General features: G+C 41.6%; 1 long non-coding RNA gene across 2 annotated transcripts; it reads left to right on the forward strand.

Annotated features, from left to right (window-relative positions):
• Window positions 1-1,454: 1,454 nt before the first annotated feature.
• Window positions 1,455-9,625, forward strand: LOC121148781. Of its 2 annotated transcripts, none has more exons than XR_005882590.1 (3): window positions 1,455-2,199; window positions 2,374-2,538; window positions 9,084-9,625. It is a non-coding gene; the product is annotated as an uncharacterized LOC121148781 (long non-coding RNA). The 2 variants fall into 2 exon arrangements; XR_005882591.1 differs by lacking the exon at window positions 9,084-9,625 and adding an exon at window positions 6,290-7,126.
• The last annotated feature ends 17,846 nt before the right edge of the window (window positions 9,626-27,471 follow it).

Here is a 27,471-nt window from a genome sequence, read left to right on the forward strand (position 1 = left end):
CTTGTGGGTGGTGTGGGCCTAAGCAAAAGGGCCATCAGCTGCTGACTTCTGGCATAAGCTGCTATACAATTATTGGCACGAGCTGCTATATAATTATTGCCGTCAAGATTGCAAGTAGGTGGATTTTCAGAGGTCCAACTCATTCTTTAACAAAATGCTCAATGGACAGATCAAGAAAGGAAGATAATCAACAAACTTGGGATGAAAGCAAGCGTTCAATATATCCAGATTTTTTTGCTCAGGTGATCATACCCTCCTCCAGCCTTTTTCAACCATCGAGGTAAGATTCTCAAATATTCTGAAGAGCTTACGGTCAGCCACGCACAATGCTAATTGCACAAATACATTGAATGTTTTCTTCCTTCAACAGAGTTTCATGAGCCCAGTCTGGGTGAGCCAGATGATCACAGGTCAGGACACGCAGTCCCGTTTAGGTACAAGTTCTTTCAAATTATTTGCAGAATCCCTGGTACAGAGGATGTTGCCTAAAGGATTGTCATGATAACCAACTGGAGGGAAGGAGCAGGGGGGAGGAGTCCGAGCTCCTGAGCCTGTGCCATGCAAAGGCACATTTATAAGTGCAGAAACCCCCAAGCCAGGTAGGCATGTGTGAGCTGAAATTCCGGAGCATCCGCTCTTCATCTCCTGCTGCCCTTACCCACTTTAGCAAGTGTTAAAGGCTGCAGCAAGGGCTGCTTCACTTCTTGCTGACAAGCTGTGAAGGGAAGGCCCAGCTGCCGGGGCAGCATTCTCCCACCTGCGTCCCCAGGGGCTGACCTGGCTCTGCAGGTTTCCCACGTCCTTTTCTCTGCAGATGCAATGGGGAGGGTTGGGGAAAAAGACCCTAGCATCTTGTGCTTGAAGTTGTTACTGGCGTACTGTTTTCAAAGTTACAGCTGAGCAGAGGCAAGTTCTGGCGTGACAAGCCAGTTTTTCCCAGATTTCAGCTCCAACTTCAGGTTGGAAGTCAGGGATGCTCTGAGAGGCAGCAGGCTAAGACATGCTGGTTGCTGGTTGTTGTAGGTGCTACACCTTGGAGCCTCATGGGAGGTGATACCCTCTTGGTGATGAGATCCTCCTAACAGGAGCCCCAGTCAGAAGCTACATTGAGAACAGAGAGACAACCTGGTTTCAAGGACTTCTCCTCTTTAACACTCCCATGAAATTCTCAGGAAGGCATTCAGTGGCATCTACTACAACAACCTTCAACCAGCCCGACTCAGCTGCTGAGACACAAGGACTGTGTGTCTGAAGCCTGGAACCCTCTGTGGATGCCCAGGAATAAATCTAAAGCTGTTGGAGGCTCAAGTCATCACATTCTGACCAATTTCTGACCCTCCTGAGGGAGGAAAGTGAATTAAGTTCTACCACTTCAAGTGTGTGTGCAGTTAGTCCCCCTGCTGGTGTGTCTCACCGCGCAAAGGCCCTGGCATGACGGAGGAAGTCTGGTGTGTCTCACCGCGCAAACGCCCTGGCATAACGGAGGAAGGTACCAGGATAGTCAGTCTGCCCAAGTTTATGTAGGGATGACCGAGTACCAAAAGATGCAAAGTGGGGGAATCCATTGAGTGGTAGAATGTGCGTTGCTGAAATTTGCATGAATGTGTGTGTGAGTGCGTCATGCATGCAGCATTTCGTGTTCACAGAGATATTTAGGCTTAGATCATTGAAATTTTTAAAGAAAATACAAAGAACAATAGTCTTAGACTGAAAACAGAGATTTAAAATGCCATGAATTCAGAAGTCAGGCTTCCTTTTATCTATGAAGATAATGTAAAGGAGAAAAGCATTTTTTTCCTATTCTCCCCACTTCCCCTACAATACCTTGGTAATATCCAGAGAAGAAATGAAGAAACTGATCTGTAGCTGACGTCAAAGCAAACCTGCAAGCATTTTTAGAACTTCTGCGACCTAACCGGTCCTCTCTAGTTTAACCAACAGACCCAGCCCAGCCCATGGCAGGCAGAGAGAAAAGGCGAAGACGTGATCATTGCGTCTTTAGAAATCCTGCTGTTTACCTCGGGAGGCTTACCCCATCACCTGATACTCTGTGCTAAAGCTCTTAGCTTCTTGTCGCAAGTGAACAGGCTCTGGGGAACAGACCATGCACTCTTTCTCAGATCTTCCACCGCATCAAGAACTTACATTCCCTGCAAAGATGATCCACTCTGCTGTGCACACAGCTTACTGCCTTGGGAGGTAAGTGCTGTTGGAGAAAAGCCATTATGCAGCATTTTGCGAACGTGAAGTACCTTCTAGAGTCTAATTTCTGAAAGCATAAAATTGCATACTGTCCCCATGTGTTATTGTGATGGTCTCTCTATTTTTCTGGGAATTTATCTTTTCTTTCTTTCCTATCCCCTTTTTTCACAGATTTATGCAGAAAAATAAAATCCCCCTCCTCATGACTAAGAGATCAACAGTCTTTAGTAGCGGAGAGAAAGGGATGTTAGACTGTGTAAAGACTCAAGTGCGGATACCCCCACCTCAAGAAGCAACTCCACGGATTGTACGGACATGAGGAACTGCAGTGAAAACGTAGGTGTGTGAGAATATCAAGACTACTTGTGGCCAGATGAATCAGGTTTTATGGTTATTGCTTATCCATACCTCTTATTTAAGGAGGACTTACTATATGCTAAGTGTAATGTAAATAATTTTTATTACTGGAAACCACAATGGAGAGTCTGAATTTTCATTTCAGAAATAAAACACCTGCCCAAAGTGAAGGGAAGCTGTGATTTTAAAATAGGAAGTCTGTCCTCTTTTTAATTCTGCATTGGTTCACTGACTACCCAGTAATCCAGACTAACTAATATGAACCAGATTTTCTATGCAGTGAATGGGTCTTTATTTTGTGGAAACTAAGCATGTGGAGACATGGGTCATCTCATTTCCTGCTAGCACCCTCCACAGATAATCACGCATTTCATACAACATGTAGAATCCAAAGAAAGCATTATTTTTAAAAACAAAATTCCTGAATATTATTTTTTATTTAAAAAATTATTTTTAGTACTGATTGTGTAATTGAGAGGGATGCGTGCCCTCTCACAGAGCAGGGTGGAAAGATTGAGGAACAGGGGAGGTGGACAAGATCGCTGTTTCCAAGTTGCTTTCTCTTCTCTCTGTATCGGGGAAGGAGGGAGAGAAGGGGAGAAGCCGCTCCAAGCGTAGCCATTGCATCAGCAGTAATGGCGTTCATGGCGTAACTCGTAGACCTTGTCAGTGTTGGCAAAGACTGGCTCAGTGTGATGATCAACAAGGGAAGGCTGTAAGGGGCATCTGATCCGGGAACTGGCATAGCTCTTCTACCATGAACATTACCGGGAGAAATACAACTTATTTTACCAGAGTCATCATAACATATTTAATCGGGCTTTAGTATGATTGATAAACTAAACTCCATAATCAGAACCAGCAGGTGTGAACAAAACATATAATAGAAAATCTGAAGTATATTCTCATTTTGTACAATTTCTACATTCCAGTATATTCAGACTTGGCTTAAATTTTTAATCACTGGGATTTTTAACAATCATGGTATCCAACTGAAGCCTCAGCTATAACCTTGGCAAACAAATCTACCAGAACAATGTTTATAGAACCAGAGGTAGTTTATCTTTCACATCTCCTAAAGTACCAATTATCATTAAAAATTTCTTCTATTTCCTAAACTGCCGGTATCACCAATGGTCCTAGCAGGTGGCAGCTGACCCTGGATGCTCACAATGGAAACCCAAGGTTTCAATCCCTCTGGCTTCTCATAGTGTTAATAAAGGCAAAACTGCTTACTTCAAAGGCCCTGATGACTAACCCAGACAATCTTAATATAAAGACGTTTCTTAAGTCCTGAGTTGATGATCAGCTACGCCATGTCACACACTGCAGCACTGTGTTGGTAACTCTTTGTTTGGGACTTGCCCTGTGAGATGTGCATAAATAAGAACAAAATACAATTCTCTATCTTTAAAAATATCCATTCAGTTCAGCTTACAGAACAGGGGAAAAATTGCTATATTTATCAAGGTTGATTTTGTTTTCCAAGTCTCTAATTCGAGACTGAAGAATGCAAGACTACATACATCAGGTGTTTCTAGGAAAATAGCAGCAGCAGCAGCAAATCATAGGCATTTGTCATTCCTTAGGGCTGTCTGACAGTTCTGACAATTCATTAGGCTGAGCTGCAAAGAGGGTTAGAAAAGCAAAGAAGGGATCGCAGGTAGGAGAGTCGCTTGTGCATGATCCAGTAATGGCTGATTTGTATCATTTTGGGTGATGGATACACTGCTCAGATTAAACTCAGCAGGATTTTCTCCTTTCTCTTTCCTTGGTTTCCCCCACCCTGATTTTCCTGCTGCAGTAACCCCCAGGATATTGAGTATGGGCTGCACACTCAGTAGAATTTCATCCTTAAAGATATGGTCACATGTATATTACTTGAAATGCTGTCTCTGCAAAGCTGTGTAGGAAGCAAATAGAGTCAGTGAGAGGCAAGGCAAGCAGACCTCACCACCCTTGTCCCTCCATCGTCCACCTGCCAGGTCCATCCAAGTACCCATGGTCCCCCATTCTAGTCTCTAAGAAATCATCTGAAGCACTTGATGCAGTTCCATTCCAGTACAAAGGCTGCCTCAGGACGCAGGAGTGGGAAGGGCTTTACCACCAGATGTATGTCCACTCCTTGACACATGACTGGGCACTCATTCAAGGCATTGTCCTTTGTTGCTAATCTCTTACAGGTCAAGATTAGGAAACTTCTTGCTCAATAGTTCCTACAAACAGCAACTGTAGTGAAGAAGGGCCATCATGTGTCACAACATATCAGCAACATCCCTGGTCATTTTTGGCAGCTGGCTGTTGCAACGTGAACTGATGAGAGTAACAGGAACAACAGTGAGCTGTCATGGTGGCAGGGTGTTAGTGTGGCTTTCCAAATCGGCTGCTCTGCTTGCAGCCCTTCACTTCTCTTTGAATGCTCCGAGTGGGCAGAAGATGATAATCCAGATTTTAGACTCCTGCCACCCATGGAAGAGACTGGAAATTCATGGTTCGGGACTTCGGCCTTGTAAAGACCTGGCTGGCAGGGCCGTTTAGGAACTGATCTCACCTGTGCAATACATCTCTCTGTCTCCTCTCTGTTATAAATCTGCCTTTCAAATACATACCTTATTTTTTAAGATGAAAGTAAATTTTTTTAAAAAAAAGACTGTGAGTCTAGTGGATGAAAATTGTCTACTTCCTAAAGCTGATTTTATCTGTATCAGTTTGCAGAGCTTAAACAGAGTTGCTGTGTAGGCTGTATCTTTAAGGTTTACTCTGTAACCTTAAGACATAAGCTAATAAAAAATGTAAAGTCCTCCAAATTGTGTATTAGATTGCACTTCCTTTATTGCTTACTTTACAAGCACTTCTTAATCACCTTCCAATCACTCAAGAATTTTTCAAGAACTGTAGGTTATCTTAATAAAAAGAGACTCAGAGTGCTGGCATATGACAGAGTCAACTGATCAATAAATAAAGCCGACTGTAGAATTAAAACTGTATATTATTTTCAGTACTGTTAAAGTAGCTAAAAAGTAGAAACCAATCAGAAGAGGAATGCAGCAAAGAGGAGACATTTGCAGAGAATGAAAGTCACTTTCTCCCAGGGAGTTTATCTGTAATGTCTCATGATTTCAGGCAAAAGGAGAATGTGTCTTTCTTAACAAGAGTGAGAGGAAAGAAGCAGTGCTATGTCTGAGTGTATATTGTTTTGTTTTGGGTCTTGTTTTAAGATTTGTTATAATTTTTATTGGAAGATGAGATATACAGAGAAGAGGAGAGACAGAGTGGGAAGATCTTTCATCTGCCGATTCACTTCCAAGTGACCGCAATGGCCAGAGCTGAGCTTATATGAAGTGAGGAGCCAGGAGCTTCTTCTGGGTCTCCCATGCAGGTGCAGGGTCCCAAAGCTTTGGGTCATCCTGACTGCTTTCCCAGGCCACAGGGAGAGAGCTAGATGGGAAGCAGGGCCTGCCGAGACACAAACAGGCGCCCATATGGGATCCCGGCAAGTTCAAGGCAAGGACTTTAGCTGCCAGGCTACTGCATCAGGCCCTGTCTTGGGACTTTGTAACCCATGGGGAGCCCCATACTGAACTCTACACTCTTGAATTAAACTTGGCCTAACCCTAGCTATTGCGTATATTTGGGAAATAAACCAATACAGTGATCAGAAAATTCTCTCTTTCTCTCTCTTCCTCTCTCTCTCTCTCTGTGTACATATCTGTCCCTCTGCCTTTGACAGGAATAGATGAAAATTACATTAAAAAGGAATATTCTGGCCATCAACCATGTGGATTCCAGTTCCCGTGTTTGACTCTGCATCTAGGCAGCCTCAGGATGACTAAGCCATAGTGCAAGCAGTGACAGCAGCGGGCCGGCTCTGCAGACACACCCGCATCTCATAGCAGCAGGTGAATCCAAGTCCTGGCTCTCTTTCATTCCCTGTTCCTGCTGATGTGGAGCTGAGGAAGCAAGGAAAAGGACTACCTGTGTGGGAGACCTTGGCTGCGTCTCCGGCTCCAACTAGGGCACTGCAAGTATTTGGAGAGTGAGTTAGTAACGGGAGATACTCCACTCACCAATATCAATTACAAAATCAAAAATATTAAATTGATATAAAAGAGCTTTTTGTCAATCATTGACTTGAACTCCACATTTAGGAAAGGCAAAGATAAAAGGAAAGCAAACAGAGAAAAGGGGAGTGTGGGGGATGCGTTTGCCCAGGGGATGGGAGCTGCTAAGCAAGCCGTACAGTTCTTATGGGGTCAAGCAAGGGCTGCCCAAGATTACGTTCAGAAATAACTCTTCTGAATACTTGCTTCAACCTGAAAATAAGAGGAAGTAACGCTCATGAAATAGCTAACAGAGACTTCACAGTGAGTGCAGCAGGAAGTGAGGCAAGACTTAAACGCCAACTGCATGCACCGACTTAACGGCCGTCAGCCTGCGAGGAGTGACAGCCCCTCTGACGTTCTCCAGCCAGTGTCCTAGGCATTCTCTGTAACGCAGTCTCCAAAATTAACACAGAAAACTAATCTGTATTTTATAAGCTTTTTAAATAAAGAAGTAAGGAATTTGATTTTTTTATAAATTATTTTTCATGATGCAGTTCCTTAGGTTCAGGGATTTCCACTTCTTCCATCACCCCCACCCCCACAACCCACTATTTTCCCTACATTATCAACAGCACACACAAGTCCACTACTCTGCTATTAGAGTGTATCCTGACATTCTAGATATATAAAATGGAATAAAGTCCAGCATTCTACTGTCACGATCTATTTGACAGTTTTATTGGAAGTCAATATTTTGCTCAGAGTTACAGACTCTATGGAATACTACTTAGCCATGAAAAAAAGAATGAAATTGTACCACTTAGAACAAAATGGTTCTAACTAGAGACTATTAAGCTCAGAGAAATAAGTCAATAAAAGGACAGATATCATATATTCTCTGATATAAGCCAACCTTCATGCAAAATACAGGATCAATTGATTTACAGGTAAGCGTATATGCATGTATATGAATATAGAGGAGTTGTGCAAAGTAGACAAGTACCGCATGAGGTGGTGATGTGTTATATTACACATCTCTGTTTTGAACTTTGTTATTTTGATGGAGACTATTGTAAAGTGGTGCTTTTTATTTTTCAGGTTGTGAAAAGCAACTTGGAGCTCAATACATTTATATGTTTTTTGCCTAAGAACAAATTTTTTTTTCAAATTTGAAAAATTCAATTCATATTATAACTCTTTTTATCCTATTGTCTTGTTATGTTCCACTTGATCTTTGCTTTTTGTGTAATTTCAGAATCAAAAATAGAGTTAGGGGATATCTGATTCTTTGAGAAATGTTGGTGAGAATACAAATGAAATACACCTTAATTTAAAAATGAAAGCTTTAGGGCCCGGCGCGGTGGCACAGTGGTTAAGGTCCTCACCTTGCACTCCCGGGATCCCATATGGGCGCCGGTTCTAATCCCGGCAGCCCCGCTTCCCTTCCAGCTCCCTGCCTGTGGCCTGGGAAAGCAGTCAAGGACGACCCAAAGCTTTGGGACCCTGCACCCGCGTGGGAGACCCGGAAGAGGCTCCTGGCTTCGGATCAGCATAGTATCGGCCGTTGTGCTCACTTGGGGAGTGAATCATCGGACGGAAGATCTTCCTCTCTGTCTCTCCTCTCTGTATATCCGCCTTTCCAATAAAAAAAATAACAAAAATAAATCTTTTAAAAAAATGAAAGCTTTAATGCTTTCTCTCTTCACCTATAATGGTGTAGCTTGAGGAGGAATACTGTATCTACTAAGATAATTTAAAGCATCCACTGAACTGTGTGTGTGTGTGTGTCTGTGTTTCTGTGTGTGAAGAGCCATGCAGACATCAGGGAAGCTACTAGAGGGGATCAAGAGTTTAGAGAACTGGTGACTTCTATGGGTCCAATATTGTCAAATCCAGTAGTTCTGATTATACTTGTTAATGTATAAACTAACAGCAGAAGACAAGAGGTCAGACGGCAAGCCACTGTTCAAAGGCAACCACTAGGGCCCGGAGTGTTAGCCTAGAGGCTAAGGTCCTTGCCTTGGACATGCCTGGATCCCATATGAGTGCCGGCTCATGTCCCTGTGGCCCCGCTTCCTATCCAGCTCCATGCTTGTGATGTGGGAAAGCAGTTGAGGATGGCCCAAAGCCTTGGGGCCCTGCACCTGTGTTGGAGACCTGGTAAAGCTCCTGGCTCCTGGCTGTTGGCTTCGGATCAGTGCAGCTCTGACCATTGCAGCCATTTGGGAAGTGAACCAGCAGGTGGAGGATCTTCCTCTGTCTCTCCTCCTCTCTGTATATCTGACTTTCCAATGATAAGAAATAATAACAATTATGATTTTTAAAAGGCTACCACCAGAACTTGCTACATACAGTCTATGGGTGCTGGAGACAAAAAGCCAAGTTTCATCTGGTCAAGACAGACTGAGTTGAAGTGGCTGTGATGTCAGAAGATGGGAGGCACAGCCCAACTGACACAGCATTCTACATCTGTTTTCCTAGCGTCCTCTCACATGCTGTGCTGCCGCAACGATGTTTGGAGCTGATTACTTCGCAGAATTCTTCTGGCTTGGACTTCTGCAGCTGAGAACAACGTGGCACCACCACACTGCTGTGCCACAGTGTGACGGAGAAGTGCAAAGGGCATCGAGTGTGTGAAAAAGGAACAGATGTGTGAGCAAGGACAAGGGTTCCAGCTGGCAGGGACATGCCAGCTGCTTGATACAGTCCATGGTCAAGGGAAGGCATCTACTCCCAGGAGACCTGCCCCGCTCTCCTGGGATAAGGTTAATCCATTCAGCAAGGCAGGGATTCACACTCCAATGGAAACCACTAACTGCATATCAAAAATTGAGAAGAATCCTCACTAGAGGAAGAAAACATGATCTGAGCTTAAAAATCAAAATCTATAGGAAAAGCTATAGATGTTCAATAAATTTAGGTGAAATACACAAGGTGGCAGAAAAACATGGTTCTCTTAAGTTAATTACAAAAAGAAATAGAGGGACGTGGGAGCTGCTGTGGTAGTTGCCAGGCATGAAACGGCGGCCCTGGGGGCCTTCAGCAGCCATGCAGCCGAAGGGCCACCTCCCCCCTCCGGCCCCCACTCCCACGCCCACAAGGGGTGCTGCTCCCAGTCTGCAGGAGCCCCAGAGATGGCTTCCCTTGGAGGTACGTCTTGGGACTCTGTGTAACAGATCTGGGCTGTCCTACTGCTCACTGGGGGAGCAGCTGGAGCTGGGGACCCGGCCAGGAAGGGGCGTGGGTGGCGCGGGGGTGGGGGGATTGGCCCTTCCGCCGCATGGCTGCTGAAGGCCCCCCAGGGCCGCCGTTTCATGCCTGGCAACTACCACAGCAGCTCTCATGCCCACAAGGGGAGCTGCTCCTGGGCGGTCAGTGCACCACTTGGCGCTAGGCTCTGCCTGCTGGCTGCCCGGCCAGGGAGGCCTGGCATTTTTCGGTTCTTTGATTGCTGCTCAGACAGTTCCCTACCGAAGCTGCAGTGCTTTGCGGATGTGAAAGTCTTCTAAGATTCCCGATGACAGAAAGTCTCTCTCAGATGAGCCTGAAACCAATACGGTCTCAACACATGTGTTTTGAATAATTGTAACACCCAATATACCTTCAAAACCTTGTGATACTTAGAAATGGGGCCAGAATGCAGAGAAATCTTCCATTTCCTTTGAATGTGTGAGGTAAGCCGTGTAGTGAAACCTATCAGGAATATGACAGATAACTTATAGACAATACATTCAGAAAAGCATTAGACAATGGTAAAAACTGCAAAGACATACAGGGGGAATCATGAGTGACCCTAATAATCTATTAACAGGAGGTCACTTGCACAGAATTGGGGGGAGCCCCAGAGAGGAGCGGCAGGACAGGAGTAGGCTTGTATCCTATCCCTGGAAACTCCCGGCTTCCCAACAAGGACTATCAGAACGGGCACCAAGGACTGCATCACACCGGCCAAGGAACCATGGGGAACTGGAATGCCTTCGGAGGCTGAGAACTCGGAGGACATCCCTCCCCCATCGGGATGGAAGAAGCCTGAATCCTTCCTCATTGGATACAGAGTCATCGGAACAACAGCGGGGGGCCCTGGGTGATCCTCAGAATCAGAAGAACAGTAAACTTCCTTCGAGACAAGGGAGAGGAGGTTTCTCTGGTCCTAAGTTCCAGCTCTGGGTCCCCACCCTCTACAATGACCAACAGGGTCGCTCCAGAACACCCCCCCCCCAAACACACACACAGACACAAATTGGAACAGATAACCAGAGAACAACAAGGAAAGACTGGTCAGCATCGACCCACACATACCTTACTAGGTAGAACACAAAGAACAAGTACTCCTCACCAAGGGATGAAGGATTTCTCTGCATACCCTTCCTAAAGCAGTATTGTCATTGAAATGGTCGCAGGATGTGGCTAAGAGCTTACATGTCATTCTAACATATTGTTTACTCAGCACTAGGTCAATTGGTTCCATAATGTTATATATGGGGCTGATGGGGCTTTTAATTGAGTGGGATTTTACTCTTTTGGCCCTACCTTCAGACCAGAGAGGGTCTCCCAAAGAAGACGTTGAACTTATCTGGGCAATAAGATGCTGGACTCTATGCTTGGTATATGCTCACAATGAGGCAATCCCAACTGAACTTGAATTGTGGTTACACAACAAGGTGGAGGTATCCACCATGGTGGGAGGGTTGGGGGAGGGTGGGGGGAAATTCCAGTACCTATAGAACAATGTCTTGTAATACAATGTAATCAATAAAGGAAGAAAAAAAATAGAGGCAATGGGAGGGAACTTGGAGGAGGGGGAAAAGAGACCTCAGTGCCAATTAAACTGTATCAAAAAGGAGCTGATCAGTCCTAAGCTAATTTTATCTATATTTAGTGTGGTAGTAAAAAAAAACTCTGCCTTCAGAAATCCAGGCTTAGATGTCTTGCCCCGTCAATTCTTCTGAGTCCTGATGGTATATGCAGCACCATTCCTACACACATTTTTACAGAAAAGGGAACATTCATAAATTTGTTTTATGGGGGTCTCATGATTATTTATATGCATAGTACTTATTAACCCCTTGGCACAATTGACTGCCTGTGAAATGCTACCTGTGTAAAGATGAAAGTGTATATATTGACTTATGGTTCTAGTGGATCGTAGTCCAACGTCAGGTGGTTCCATGCAATAGCCTTCCTCTGCATCCAGGCTAGCATGGGCTTGATAGGGCACATAAAGTATCACAAGGTACCAGGGAGCATGCAGCTGTTTGTTTTTGTTGTTCAGCCACCTTGACCTGGCCATGGGGCTCCAGCCTAACAACCCACTTCGGTCACTTCCAAAAGCTCTTGCTTTGAAACACCATGACCGGATAAGGCGTCAACTGTCTTAGCACTCGTTTTTAACATTAACATAACATGGGAACAAAGCCTTTAACACACAGGCCTTTGTAGGACACTCAAAGTAATATCCTAATTATAGGAATGTCAAAATATGACACAGGGATTACAAGAAACAGCAATTACAAATTCATTATCCTCTGACACAGAGACACAAAATTCTAAGTGAAATATCATCTAATAGAACAAGGACACATTTGTGTATGATAGAGCTTATTTCGTCATGCTAATTTTTTTCCCCCAGAAAGCAAGATTGTTTTAACTGAGGAATCAATCAATGTAATTCTTCACAATGTTTTTCTCTGAAAGGGACATATAACATCTCATATTTGATAAAATTCAAAACACATTCATGATGGAGAACTCCAATCAGGCCTACGAATTTGATAAATTTGAAAGAATATCCATAAAATCTATAGTGGATTTTAAACTTAATAGTGAAATATTTAAAGCTATTCCCTGGAGTTCTGAGATAACAGCAAAAGTGCCTTGTACGAATAATTCTATTTAATATTTTTCTAGTAGTAGTACTGTAGTACTGGATAGTTCAATAAAGCAAGAGTAAGAAGCATAAAGCCTCATAATGAAGATTATATACATAGAAAATAAAGTACATGCACAGAAAATCAAAAAATCTATGAAAAATAAGCCATTAGGACAATTCAGTAACGTTAATAGTCATGATATAAAATGCAAAATCCAATTCTATTTATAAATATTAGCAAAATATTTTAAAATTTGAGAGCCAACTTTTAACAGTAGAATTTCATACCCAGAATAACTGTAATAAAATCTGACTTCTAAGTATAGAAATATTGATACATATTGGCTCTCTTAAAATAGAATAATTGCCAAGCTAATAAGCTAAATCACCGTATTACAAGCACATGAAATCTCCCTAAATCAATTTATGTACTACTTGACTTTCCAACTAAAACTAAGAGTTCTTTTGGGGACAATTAGCATTTTCACAAATGGAAATGTTGAGTCAAAAGGTTGAGTGCACCAGTGATAATCTTAGAAGGTTACGTTTTCACACCCTTGGGGTAACAGAGTCCAGAAACTCATGTTTGTGTGCGTTGTGCCTTGATGAGTGACAGCAGTGCCACTGCAGTGCCTTGGGAAGAAAGGTTATCTCAGCAAATGCTGCAGAACATAATGGATGCTCCTACAGGAAACAAGATGAGCGTAACGAACTTAGGTCCTATCACTGCATCAATTTCAGATGCACTAAAAATCTAAAGGCAGAGAGTAAAAGAAAACAAACATTTTGAGAAAATAAACCGATAGAACCTCATCATGACCTTGAGGCGAACGTTATGCAGCAAGCACTAACTACACAGTGAGAAGTTATGGCACCCTAGATTGCAGTGAATCATCTAATAAAAAACTGGGGAAAAGTTTTGGGCATACTCAGGGCGGAAGAGGATCCCCAGGTGGTGCATCGCAGTGAGCGTAAGCCAATCCTAAAGGGAAAAATATCATATGTTTGTTCTGATATAAGACCACCAAAAACGGAAACAAAAAAAGATAAAGGGAAACATACACTTGTAATCTCACAAAGGATGTAGTGGAGATCAGAATAACAAGAATCAAAGGATTTGCAGGATGCATCTCTACTACTGAATAAAAGCAGACCCCCTAAAGAAACTTAAACACACCTAAATAAGACAATATTGAACCCTCATGTCCTGGCGTGAAGATGCAATGCAGTATGCATGTCTACTTCCAAATCAAAGATGGCTCCCAATGAAACTGTTAAATATATCTTCACAAAAGGATGACTCTCTGCCATCGTTCATACCTACGACAACAGGGATACATGCAAATAGCAATATGATGGACTTCCACGACTGTTTACCAAGGACTATTCTATTATAATAATATAGAGGAAATCAGTGGGTGAGGAGGGATTTTGGAATAAGTGAGGGTAAATCCCAGGGCCTATGGAATGGTATTATAAAACAATAAATTAAAGAAATAAATTTTTTAAAAAAGAATGCACACATCATTATTCATAAGATAAGTATCCTAAACCCATATCGAAGTACCAACTAGCTTATACACTCATCAAATGACTGGATAAAGAAAATTAACCTTACTGAGTGTATGCAGTAAAGCAGAGTTGGGATTCTGATGCACTGAGAATGCAAAATTGTTTAAGTATTTTAGCAAAGTATACACTGTTCACACCCTGTGATCCAATGATTCCATTCTAGCAATATTTCAAAAAGGGAAGTTCTAAGTGTATCAGGCAATACATAAAAGAATTATAACAACATTTCCACACTTGAAATCAAAGAAATCAGCACTAAAGTCCATCGATTACAGTTTGTATCAATAAATCTAAGTGACCTGTAGAACATTTAAGAGCAATGAGAGTGAGTGATGGCTAAATAATATTTCAGATATGATGTTGAGTGCAAGAAAAAGAAACACGGAATAGCAGTTTGATGCCATAGATATAAAAGTCAAACTAGGGCCATGAGCAGAGAACCCCTGGGGATGTGAGGCAGTGAGTGGGCCATGGGCAGAGAACCCCCAGGGATGTGAGGCTGTGCCTAGGGCCATGGGCAGGGAACCCCCAGGGATGTGAGGCTGTGCCTAGGGCCATGAGCAGGGAACCCCTATGGACGTGAGGCTGTGAGTGGGCCATGGGCAGGGAACCCCCAGGGATGTGAGGCTGTGAGTGGGCCATGGGCAGTGAACCCCTATGGATATGAGGCTGTGCCTAGGGCCATGAGCAGGGAACCCCTATGGACGTGAGGCAGTGAGTGGGCCATGGGCAGTGAACCCCTATGGACGTGAGGCAGTGAATGGGCCATGGGCAGGGAACCCCCAGGGCTGTGAGGCTGTGCCTAGGGCCATGGGCAGTGAACCCCTATGGACGTGAGGCAGTGAGTGGGCCATGGGCAGGGAACCCCCAGGGATGTGAGGCAGTGAGTGGGCCATGGGCAGTGAACCCCCAGGGATGTGAGGCAGTGAGTGGGCCATGGGCAGGGAACCCCATAAAAGTGGTCGAGGCTGTGCCTGAAAGTTGCACGGAGGGACTTTTGTTTTTCATCGGCATATGTTGTGGTAGCAAGCGTGTTAGCTGTAAAAATTCTTCCAACTTTAATTATCTGTCCACTTTTCTGTATATATTTTTATAATTCAGTAAAAAGATCACTTTAAAAACTAAGGGTTTTTAAAAATGGAATCGTTCTTTATACTCATATCAGTGTTTCAGAGCAGTTTCTCACAGATGGGGAAGCTGTCATGCATAGCCACGCGAGGTTTTTTTCTTTCCCTGTGAAATGTGAAAATTTGAAATGAGAAAAAGAATCTCAGCTTTGCCTAAGGCAAATATATGAAAATTCTTGAGGCAGAGTTATTGAAAGCAAAGAGATTATTTTATCCATGAAATACAATGAAAAGGCAGATATTGCTTCCTCTCAAACTGGATAAAATATTAATTTCACTAGCTTGATAATGGGAATTCACCATAACATTACTATTTAAGCCAATGAAGTAGCACAGTATCTTAAAGAGAAGAAACAAAACAAAAAAAGACTACTTTTCTTGTTTTATTTCTCCTCTACTTGAAACACACATAAACACATATTACTGAAAATGTCTTCTTGCTAAGAGGATGAAAATTCATATTTGATTTATTTATAATTTTACTATTTGATTTATTTGTAGCTTTAAATTTTTAAGTGGACACTCGTGTACATCTGGAGCTGTGCGGTTTTATTGAGTTTTGCAAACTCAACTACGCAAATATTGATCGGCCCCTTAGAAATACAGAACATGATGGAATTCTAATAAACGGAGGATAAACTAATCCTGTTCCTTCATCTCGGCCCACATATGTATAGTTAGGAGCAAACATAGGCATATTACCCACACGCTTCAGGAAAACCGGGCAGTTTATCTTGAATAATTCATTGTTTGTGGAACTGGTAATTGGAATTAAATTTAAGCTCCATCTTTGCAGCACTGAACAGTATTTGAAAATAGAAAACTGAACACATCAATCTGTTGTTTCCTTTCCAGGGTGTCAGCAGCCCTCCCCACTGGCAAGCCGCACCAGCAGCAGTGTCGTGGCACAGGACACAGCGCTGCTGACAGGTGCTCGCAGGCACAGCACTGATGAGGTCAAATACCCCCAAACCCGCCTTGTTTGCTGATCTTTTAATCAGATTCAACTTGACTGTGGCCACAGCACAGAGCTTTCTGACAGTGTGTGACAGCATATGACAGAAAAATATTTTGATTTTTCACCATTTGATGATATTTCAGATCTCTTGCAGCCCTTTGTAAGGCTAGCGCAGTGCCTTATGGAAAATGGGACAGGCAGTTAATTGTCTTGCATTTGTGCAGTGTCTCTTGGATTTCAGATGAATCGACTGTGAACGAATGTTGAATTGTGAGAGGCACAGTCATGCAGGCCATCAGTGACCCCCTAGGACTTTGCTAAAGCAGAAAGAGAAAAAGTAAATAAAAGAATTATCAGAGGCTGCAAGGTAAGACGCGGTCATCTCAGCTTTGTAAGCATCTCACCAACAGTTTCAGCAGGGACATTTTAGTTATGGAGAGAGGCAAAATAAAAGCAAAACTCATGTATAATTGCTTAATATTTTATTGAAATATATGTGTATGTATGTATATATATACTATATTACTATATATAGTGTGTATATATATAATATATTATGTATACATACATATATGTATAATACAAACCTCTTCATAAACCCTTAGAAGATACAGCTAATGACTGGTGGTAGGGGAAGAGAGAGAAGAAAGATCCTCTTATAAAACCATTTTTAATAAGCTCACCATCCACCCCTAAGCATTTCAACCAAGCCTTTTCCCATCAGATATTTACAGGATTTGAAACATAAACAAAATGAAATTAAAATTGCATTAAAGTTTCATTATCATTGAAATTATTTTCCAATTTAAATTCATATCTGTTTGATGGTGATATTTTTAATTGTTCCTAAATAAAGCAGAGGTGTCCTGTGTGGCTTCCTGCTGAGTTTAAGCTTGTGTCCGAAGGGCCACGTGTGGATCTGCTGGCACTTTTCCTCCATGTCACTCTGGCTAGTCACACTGACTTCCTCTGCCTGGAACTATGCCAAGTGCTTTTCTTCTAGAACTCCACACTCACCTTGCCCTCGGTGTTGAGGGTCCCTTCTGTCCATTTTCTGGGCAGCACTGCTCTGTTGAATTCGCCTGCCTGGCCTGATCTCTTGAGCTATGCTCTGCATCTCTGCACTCATCCTGCCGGGATTAGAACCGATGCCCCATATATGCCTTCTTTGCTCCTACATTACAGAACACAGCCTAGGTACAATCACTATCCATCAACTAAAATCCAAATAATTAATTGTATAATACTCCGGGAAACATGGAGAGAGTGCAATTCATACGGACACAGATTAAATTGGTCCTTGGCTGTGATGAAAGGTTTGGGGTAGGTGGTTTCTCTGAAGGGACTGGGAGATTAACTGTGGCTGAGTTCAGTTAGTGCTGTTTTCAGTTAGAGTATGGAAGGCTCAGAAGAGTCATGGGACTGCATTTCATCCAGGGGCCAAGTGAAGAGTACATGTATTGATTGAATAAACAATGGTGATAGCTTAGGACTTGTGTCATGGGCTTACATCACTAAGAATTCAGGAGCATCATTAGGAACTGAATAGAATTATCTAGTACAGAAATAGACTAAGTCCATTGTTATGAGCTCATCAAAAGCCTTAACGGCTCTGGGTAACATGACCTCGTTCGCCTTTCTCACATTATATATTGTGTCCTAATTGGTCTCTGTCCTACCTACCTGCCTGCAAGAAGCTTGGTCAGAAATAATTTCTCTAAATATAAGTGTAAGGTAGAACTGTTGAAATAGGAGCAGTAGAACCTAAACTGACCTCGGCAGCTTGACATTTGTAACAGCGCAGAGTACTTGGTTGAAGAAGATGACAGCGGGGACTCCTCACACCGTAACGTGGAGGGGAGCGATAGGTGAGCAGTGACGTAAGAGCAGCTCTTTTGCCCACAGGAAAAGCAACTTCCCTTTTCTTCTTCCCTCTCCACATCTCCCTAGCTCACCTCTCTTTCTTTTCTTTCCCTCTCTTCCCTTCTTTCTCTCCCTCTGCCTCTTAAATGGTTTCATAGAGGGGTTATGATAAACTGCGTGTCTCTGTGCCTGCATGCTGCCCTCTATAACAAGGAAGGGTGATGCCAGTCAGATGAGAGCAGTAAGCTGCACGGTGATCGTCACTTAGAGATGCCAAGAGAAGCGAGCGTCACAGGAGAAGTGAAGCTTCTGGTTGCGTAAGGTCCACCTGCGGTGATTCCAGAGAAGCCCCCTATCCGTCGATAGATTAATACGTCTGTTGAACTGGTGGTTCTATTCAGAGCAAGTTCTGCCATTTTTTTGTTGTTGTTTTGTGGAACAGGACTCATGGTGCCCGTCTAAAGCAGTGGGTGCGGCCGAAGTCTTTGACATGTCTCCAGATACATGCCTTACAACAGAGCCTGTCATGTTGGAAACATTCAGTGCATATAGTCGGTTAGATTTCTTGCGATAAGTCAGAATCATTAAAGAGCATTGGATTTCATTTTCAGTCTACATTAACAGGAATAATTATAAAGTTGCTAGTATTTGTGTAATTTCTAATATGGCTCATAACTCATGGGTCTCATGATAGCACATACATCATTTTATCTTTAGACTGGTGCAAATTCAAAATTCAGTTCAAGTATTTAATGCAGTTTGGTGAACTTGGGGACTTTTTATCTTCCTTCAAGTTTCAAATTTATCTGTGTAATCTAGATACAGATGCAACCATTTGGCCTAGTGGTTAAGACACTCTGTTCTGTTTCAGAATATATTGGTTCAATTCCTACCTTCAACTTGTGACTTTAGCCTTTTACTGGTGCAGACAACAGGAGGCAGCCATGAAAGCACACATGATCTGGCTCCAGCCGCCCATGTGTGAGGCCTGGACTGAGTTCCTGGCTTCCAGAATGGAAAAACACAGCAAATGTCGGAAATTATTTCCATCACAGCAACAGGTAGCAAAATCCAAACCATGATGCCAGCATAATGGGTGTGTTGATCTGACGAGTATGGCCTGGGAGATAACGGGGAAAGGTAATTAATTGGGCAAGTGTCAGGAAGAAGAAAATTTCTAAAGTTTTGGACAACTAGCAGTGGTGTTATTTGAGAGTTTGAACAAAAGGAGACATGGATGAAACAGGGCCTGGGCTAGATAACTTCAGCAATAAGAAAGCACTGGAGACAGGCACAGACTAATACAGAAACACATTTATGATATCACTTTAGAGGTCTAGAGATGATATCATAAGGAAAAGGAAAGTTGAGAAAGTCACAATTGAAGCCATCCTTTAAAAAAATAGTAACTGTTAAATTAGAGATTTATTGTATTAAAAGTAACGGGAATGGGGAAAAAGCAAAGGAAAACATCATAACTGTAGATGGGTGACTTGCAGCACAATGCAGCTTACCCACGTCTATGCATTCATGGATTCAATTAACTGAGAATCAAGAATATTTTATTCATTGCCATTATGTCCTGAATAATATAATCTTGTAAATATTTTCATAAAATCTACACATTTAGCAATGATTCAAACCAAAGGCTCTAGAGCAAAAGGGAGGCTAGAGAAGGAAGAGATTCATTAATGTAAGCCGTAATGTATTTGCTAATGAATTCTGTGATGATGTTGGCTCATTGGTGCCCATTAAAGTGTTATGGATTACCCTATGTGGAAGTTTCCAATTAATTGAGGCATGTGCTGTGTTCATTACTTGGAAGCAGCGCCAACTCCTGTCTCTGAAGATCAGCCTGACACTTGGAGCCTGATCCTAATGTGTGTCCTCGAGTATCTCCCCTGATTGGCTACTGATCAATAAAGCACTGTCAAACCAATAACTGTAATAACTCTACACTGTCATTTTCATAAAAAGTGGTACCGACTTCAGATAACATGAGCAAAGTAAGCTGCATTAGCAATTACAGTGGTGGCAGTAATATTAGCACCAGAACTGGTAACCAGGCAAACATCTTCTAGCATGGTTCAGCTTGGTTAGCAATGCAAATGACTACCCAAGTCTTAGTTACTAACTGCTTGGCAAAACCAAGTGTGTCCAAGTTTATTCTTCTTGCGTTGATTCTGGATATAAGTCATGCAAATGCCACTGTTAGATTTGACCTTCACATGCAAGGTGACAGAAAGGGAGAGTGGCTGCTCGGCAGACGCAGGAGTGAGGAACTCAACTAAGACATGGGATCATGAGAAGGGGACACTGGTCTCTACGTGGCCAACAAAACCAGAGTCTTGACTTACAATGTGAAACAGGTAAGGACTGCACATGCTCTGTATAAGTTCCTTGGGCTAGAATGCGGATGTGTCCGGCATAGATACAGCTACAGGCATCCAGAGTTTCCCTGTAAGACAGAAACCAATCTGAGCAATGGTGAGACCGACAGAAATGAACACAAGGCTTTCCAGGGCTTGCGCGCTTTCAGATATCTGTCATGTGCACTGTGTCATCCCGTGTCCTAGCACGGCTGGAGGGTGGGATGGCTCAGAGTCACAAAGCGTATTTGGGTAGATGATCTCAGGTCCTCATGGTCTCCATTTTTTTCACTCATTAATTAATTTATTCAATCCATTTAATTTGTTCAACCTTGTTGCCTCAGGGCTTGGTAAGCCATGGGCGCCTGTATCAGAGTCCTGGCTGGGGACCCAGGTCTGGAAGATCAGCACATGATCTGGGCCGAAGTAATCGAGAGGCTTTCACTTGCAAGAATACGGACGCTCCTAAAATGCTGCAGTCTCCATAAATTTTCATGTTTATATCTTTAAAAAAATTGTTCGCAATATTTAAGATTAGCTGCATGCTATCACTGAATAATAAATACGCTTATGAATATACAATCTGGATACTTCTAATGTTATAAATGTACTAATGGACCTCAGAAATTCATAAAATAAAATCTACCAGATAACCCTCCGCCTTCCTCTTTCTATAAAACCGTTTAAAGTGGAAGAGACTGTCCACTGACTTTCTGTAAGTTACATAGAATTGTCTGTTGTTGTAATTCCGCAGGCATCACGCTCCTCTGGTAAAATGATGCATGGAGCAATCGTCTGGTAGAGGCTGATGGGATGTAAATGAAACTAATTAAGGAAATGTCAAACATAATTAATAAAACAGGTTTAAGTTGCAGACGCCCTGTCAGTGGAATGAATGGGGACGAGCGCTGCTGGCCCATTGTTGGGTGCGCTCCCTCCCCTTAGCACTCTCCTGCCCAGGCTTTATTTAGCAATGTTCAATTAGATCCTGGAAAGCTACTTGAAGCTCACTTTTTGCCTTTGCTTCTCTAAGCCCGATCCCATAGAGAGGAAAGAATATAAATTTGCCTGTCGGCTTGCAGCTTGGAAAAAATTAATTGCCCCTCCTCATCTTTCCCAAGTACTAACAGGACATTAACATAACCAATTTGCCTGAACTCCTCACTGGCTGCCTAATAGAGCATCTGACCAGCGGATAAAGCCAGGGTATTGCCAATGCTACCTTCATGTTTTCATCGTATCCAAATATTACAGCCTTGTAACTCACAGGCTCCATTTATTATTGATAAGAACAAAAAGATGTTGTTGGGGGAGTGTTGAAAATACAAAACGGGTGAGCGACCTATAATTATGGCAAGCAAATTAGGGTATGTGGTAGAGTCAGTTACATTTGCCTAGGAGTAATGACGCCCGGGACCTTTCCCTTCCCTTGGGATGAGAAAAATAATGGATTCCCTTGCAGTTGCAGATGGGGTAAGAGTGCTGTCATCAGGACGATGTTTACATAAGTTAGGCTGAGCCTGTGGCGGCCAGGCCTGCCTGGAGTGTCTGAGTTAACTCCAATCATCTCAGCCACCGAAGCAGGAGTTCCTCCAAGACTCACTGCTGCTGGAAGGAGTCTGCAATGGGAGCAGAAGCCAGGGGAAGGCGCTGGTTGGCAAGCTAACAACAGCTTTGAAGAGGAGTGCTTCAAGCTCCTTTAGATTTCAGACAGGGTCAATGACCTTGAAAAACAGGCAGGTCAGCTTTTAGTGAAGAGTTAAAGATGAAATGCAGTTTCTGTTAACTTACAGACCGATACACATCCTTGTTCTGCGTGATTTCACCTGGGCTCACGTGTGCTTGCAAATTCACACACAGACCGCGGCACTGCAGTCACTGCGGCTGACGAATAGCCACTAAGCATCTACACTTATTAGAGTCAGTGAAAAGACAAAAGGAAAGAAGACATGGCTCACATACACAAAAGCTTAAAGAGTTGATTTTAAAGTTAAAATAGCTAAAACAAGAACAAAGATGCTTTTAAGTCTTTAAAAAATATGGTGCAGAATTGGTCTTTTGGTCTGTGTCTTTAACTCTATTTTATTTTTATTTATTCAGAAGGGAGAGAGAGACAGAGAGAAAGAAAAAACAAGTGAGTTCTTCCATCTGTTGGTTCATTTCTCAAATTCCCACCATAGCTGAGGCCAGGTAAGCCAAGTAAGAAATCTAGAACAAGTGATCCACTTGGGAGTGAAATGCCAAGTCTTGTTGTCAGTGCCTGTTGTTCCATCAGGACGCCATTACCAGGACACTGGACCTGAGTTGGAGCTAACCCTGACACTCAGATAAGGCATATGAGCTTCCTAACTGCTAAGCCAAATGCCTGTCCTTCCATGGAGATTCTGATTATAAATCGCCTTCTCTTACTACACATATTTATGATAGATCCTTTTGGATTTTTTATGTGCCCTCTAAATTACAAAGCAATTTCAGAAAATAACAACAAATTAACAAACATTGCCAAGAGCATCAAATGTACATATTTGTTCTCAGCAAACAGTCAACACTCAATCTATTCCAACGGATAGAGAAAGCCCAGTGGCCCCAGCATAAGACACTATCCAAGAAAATATGACATTCTCACACACCAATGAACTCAGATCCAAAGAACACACATTAAAGAGGAACCATTGACCAAAGATGAGACCTTGATGAATTATCATGCGATATCATTAAAACTCCAAGTGCAGCTGCAAACTGGCCTTTATAAAGATGCTGCTTGAGGCACAGATCTCTTAACAGGTGCCTGGGTTCCAGAATCACTTCTGTCCTGATGACGATGGTGCATTAGGAGACAGAAGAATAGGGCTCAAGAGCCTCAGTGCTCGCCTCCACTGGGATACCTGGATTGAATTTCCAGTGTTGCACGTTAGCCTGATCCAGTTCCAAAAGCCACAGGCATTTGCAGAATGAACCAATGAATGTAGGATCTCTGGCTGTTGGCTTCTGTCCCTGTGTTTCTATGAAAGATAGAGAAAGAGAGAGAGAAAGGAAGACAGAATGAATGAAGGAAGGAAGGAGAGAAAGAAAGAAAGAAAGAAAGAAAGAAAGAAAGAAAGAAAGAAAGAAAGAAAGAAAGAAAGAAAGAAAGAAAGAAAGAAGGAAAGAAAGAAAGAAAGAAAGAAAGAAGGAAATAAAGAAAGAAAGAAAGAAAGAAACAAGAAACTGTCATCCTGTGTCTGTTGGTTCACTCCCCAAATTGCCGATGGTAACCAAGGCAGGACCAGGTCAAAGCCAGGAACCAGGCACTCTATCTGCACCCATTCACATAGTGCCAGAGGCCCAAGAACTTTGGCTTTTGTTTCCTTCGGGAACTCGATTGGAAGCACGGCAAGTGGGACTCACACATCAGTTTATTCTGCTGTGCCACGTCATCCTCTGAAATGTTCTAAAGTTGGAAGTCTGAGAAGGGGCCAGATCAGTGATAAAGCATGTTCATCCTTAGTCCTGGGATACTGGCATCCTATACAGGAGCTGGTTTATTTCCTGACTGCTCCATTTCTGACTCAGTTCTCTCTCTTTTTTAAAGATTTATTTTATTTTTATTCGAAAACCATATATACAGAGAGGAGAAGACAGAGCAGAAGCTCTTCCAACCGATGATTCACTTCCCAAGAGACTGCAATGACCAGAGCTGTGCCGATCTGAAGCCAGGGGCCTGGAGCCTCTTCCAGTTCTCCAAAATGGGTGCAGGGTCCCAAGGTTTTGGATTGTCCTTGACTGCTTTCCCAGGCAACAGGCAGGGAGCTGGAAGGGAAGTGAGACCACCAGAATTAGAACTGGAGTGGGATCTAGGTTCTAATGGGATCCCAGTGCATTCTTTTGTTATCTCCATATCATTTAGTTACATCATCTATTTTACATGTAATATTTACATCATCTATTTCAGGATCTCAACAATACATGTGTTGCTTGGGGAGATTCTGAACTGATAATCTATGCAAATCACACATACAACTTTTGCTTTTGATGCTTTGCTCAAAATCATAAATTTCTTTTATTTTATAGGCATTTGAGTTGTTTTAGTTTATTACATATATACTTTGTCCAGAATTTTTGGACATAAGAGAAAAATGTAAGAGCCACTAAATATGAAAATTTGGCCTAATTTCATAATGCAAAATATTTCCCAATGAGAATGTATCAGATACATTTAAATTATTAGTTTTTATTTGGCATTATTGGTTTGCATTCTCAATAATATATGGTATTATTAGATTTCTAATTCCTTGGAAATGTTATTCATCAAATTTAGGAATGAGGATGAACATGGTTTCCTATATGCACTGGCCATTCAAATTCCTGTTTTGTGAAATTGCTTCTTATCTACTGGATTATTTTGGATTGGTTCAGCTTTGGCCATTGCCGTCATTTGGAGAGTGAACCAGAGGATAGAAGATCTTTTTCTCTGTATATCTTTCTCTTTTTACATCTGCCTTTCCAATGAAAATAATAAATAAATCTTAAAAAAAGAAAAATGTCTTAATTTGGAGACATCAAACTTGGTGCCTTTTAATGGTTATGTAGGTTTGCTCTTCACATTAAAAACTGTATAACTTATTTTTGCCCAAGATATGAGACGCTTGAATAATTGAATATTCCTATAACTTAGATTGAAAAGTACATTGTATCCTGACTAATGTGCCATAACATTTCTGTTACATTATATAGTATATTATAGTATAGTATATATTTTATATTCTTACAGATATGGACACATAGTCATATAGATGGCTTTTTAGGGTTTCCATCTAATTTACCCATTTATTTACTACTATTGTGATATGATATTTATTCCTATAATTCAAATAACTACTTGCCAAAGGATAATAAGATAATCCAGTACAAAACAATCACAGCTTTTTAAAGGTCAAGGGAGGTAGAATCAAGTATAAACACACATTTTCCATGAAAGTTTTGAAGAAATTTTGTGATCTTTTCACAAACGATACAGGGGCAATTGAATATTCACATGCAAGTGAGTGAATTTTACGCCCACCTTAAAACAAAAACAAAATTTCACTTAAAATGTTAAAAGAACTTAAAGAAAGAACTTAATCTATAAGAGTCATATGACACACAGGGTAAGTCTGCGTGGATTTGATGAATTACAAGTTTGTTAGGTATGAGAAATCAGTAAAATCTCAATGTAAAAGGCAACTACTGGAAAACTATTCATGAATTTCAAGTTTGTTTTTGCACCAAAATAAGCTCCTACGAACTTGTTGTAGCATGTCTGAGCAAGACTCAGTTTGAGGTACTAAGAGAAACGAGCCATCAGTTTGAAAATAACAGTTATCAGAGAAACATGAATTCTGCAAAAATTGAAGCAAGAACAAACATGCATCAGATGGTGAAGCTTGGATGAATGAGTAGCAAAATCATTGATGCAAAAGGAAAAGTTTATAAAGAAAATGCACTGAAGATATTATCAGTTCAAAAACAGGGGACTTCTTTTAACGAGGAACAGGGTGACATAAAGAAAGAAGTAAACAGCGTCAGACCAGGGAAAACTGTCTTAAATATGTCATAATTAAAGAGGCCTAATTAACATGGACACAAATCGTTAACACCAGAGTCATCTAAATCGGTAAATCCAGTTTTGTTTGAAAACTTAAGGTATAGCAACCTTTGTGCACGAGGGACATCAAAATGTTGCACTTAGACAACGGCGCAGCTTTCAGTGGGAACTTTCAACAACAGGATCAAACTCTGAAGCATTTTTTGAGGTAGTATAATGGGACACAAGATGTGCCTTTAGTGACATAATCCCAAAGGCAAAGTGCAGTCAACACAATGAATGCCAAGTTGTTTAAGTTGTTCTAGTTCAAGCTAGTGTGACACCAGCAAGGGCGAAGGTCATAGCAGCAGGGATGTGGCGCTCACGAGGCATTTACGAAATATCCACCAGTGCTACAATATAAATGAATCTTGAATTTACCGCATCTGAAAGAAACTAGGTGAGAAACATCACATAAGATGTTTTCATTTAACTTACATTGTCAGAAATAGATGAAGCTATAGACACAAAAGTTAGGTGAGTACTTGCCAGTAACTCAGGCAGGGGAACAAAGCGCAATAACAGTTGACAGGCAAGAAAATCTGCGAAATGATGTCATTATGCTGAAATTTACATATCAGCAACTTTGCGCAACTGTGTGAAAATAGTGAAAGTTATTGAATTGTATGCCTTAAAACAATTCACTTTATGTTCTATGAACTCAAAAAGAGAAAACAAAACAAAACAAAACAAAACATAGTCTTGATAATTGCTATACCGCATCTCCAGTCTTTGGTCTATCTCCTAAAAGCATCAGAATTATTTAAGGTCTTCCATTCTTCTGAATAAATTCTACAATCAATTTGTCAGGTTATAAATAACAAGTTGTTAGGGTTTTAGGTAGAAATTATTTGAACCTACTAATTAAGATAGGTTAAACAAATATCCATGAGTATGATTTTGAATTTATTACCATATTTCTGTTCATTTTTATTCCATATTTGCTGCCTTTCAATTAAAGCTTTTATTTTCACTATCAAAAGCCATGCAAATGTATATTATTGTTTTAATATATGATTTCGTATGTCAGTATAAATTAAATCATGTTTACCATATTCTTTCATGTGCTACCAGAACATCAATATGCAAATAAATATGGTAGTTTAATTGGCAATTTGTCTCTTGACTTTGATAACTCACTTGCAGACTCTGAAGAAGTTTAAGACTTAACTTGCTGAAATATTCATGTCCTAAAAATAAAATTTCATTGATTATTAGAGGTAGTAATAGCAGTCATTTCTAGATTAAACTTTATTTTTAGTATTTATTTATTTTTATTGGAAACTCAGAAATACAAAAAGGAGGAGAGACAGAGAGGAAGATCTTCAGTCTGCTAATTCCTCCTCAAGTAATGTCAGCAGCTGGAGCTGAGACAATCCGAAGCCAGGAGCCAGGAACTTGTTTTAGGTCTCCCATGCAGGTGCAGAATACCAAGGCTTTGAGCTTTCCTTGACTGCTTTCCCAGGCAATATGTAAGGAGTTGGATGGGAAGTGGAACAGCTGGAACAT

Source organism: Ochotona curzoniae, unplaced genomic scaffold (genome assembly GCF_017591425.1).
Source record: "Ochotona curzoniae isolate NIBS_2020 unplaced genomic scaffold, NIBS_Ocur_1.0 scaffold_4701, whole genome shotgun sequence".
NCBI lineage: Eukaryota > Metazoa > Chordata > Mammalia > Lagomorpha > Ochotonidae > Ochotona > Ochotona curzoniae.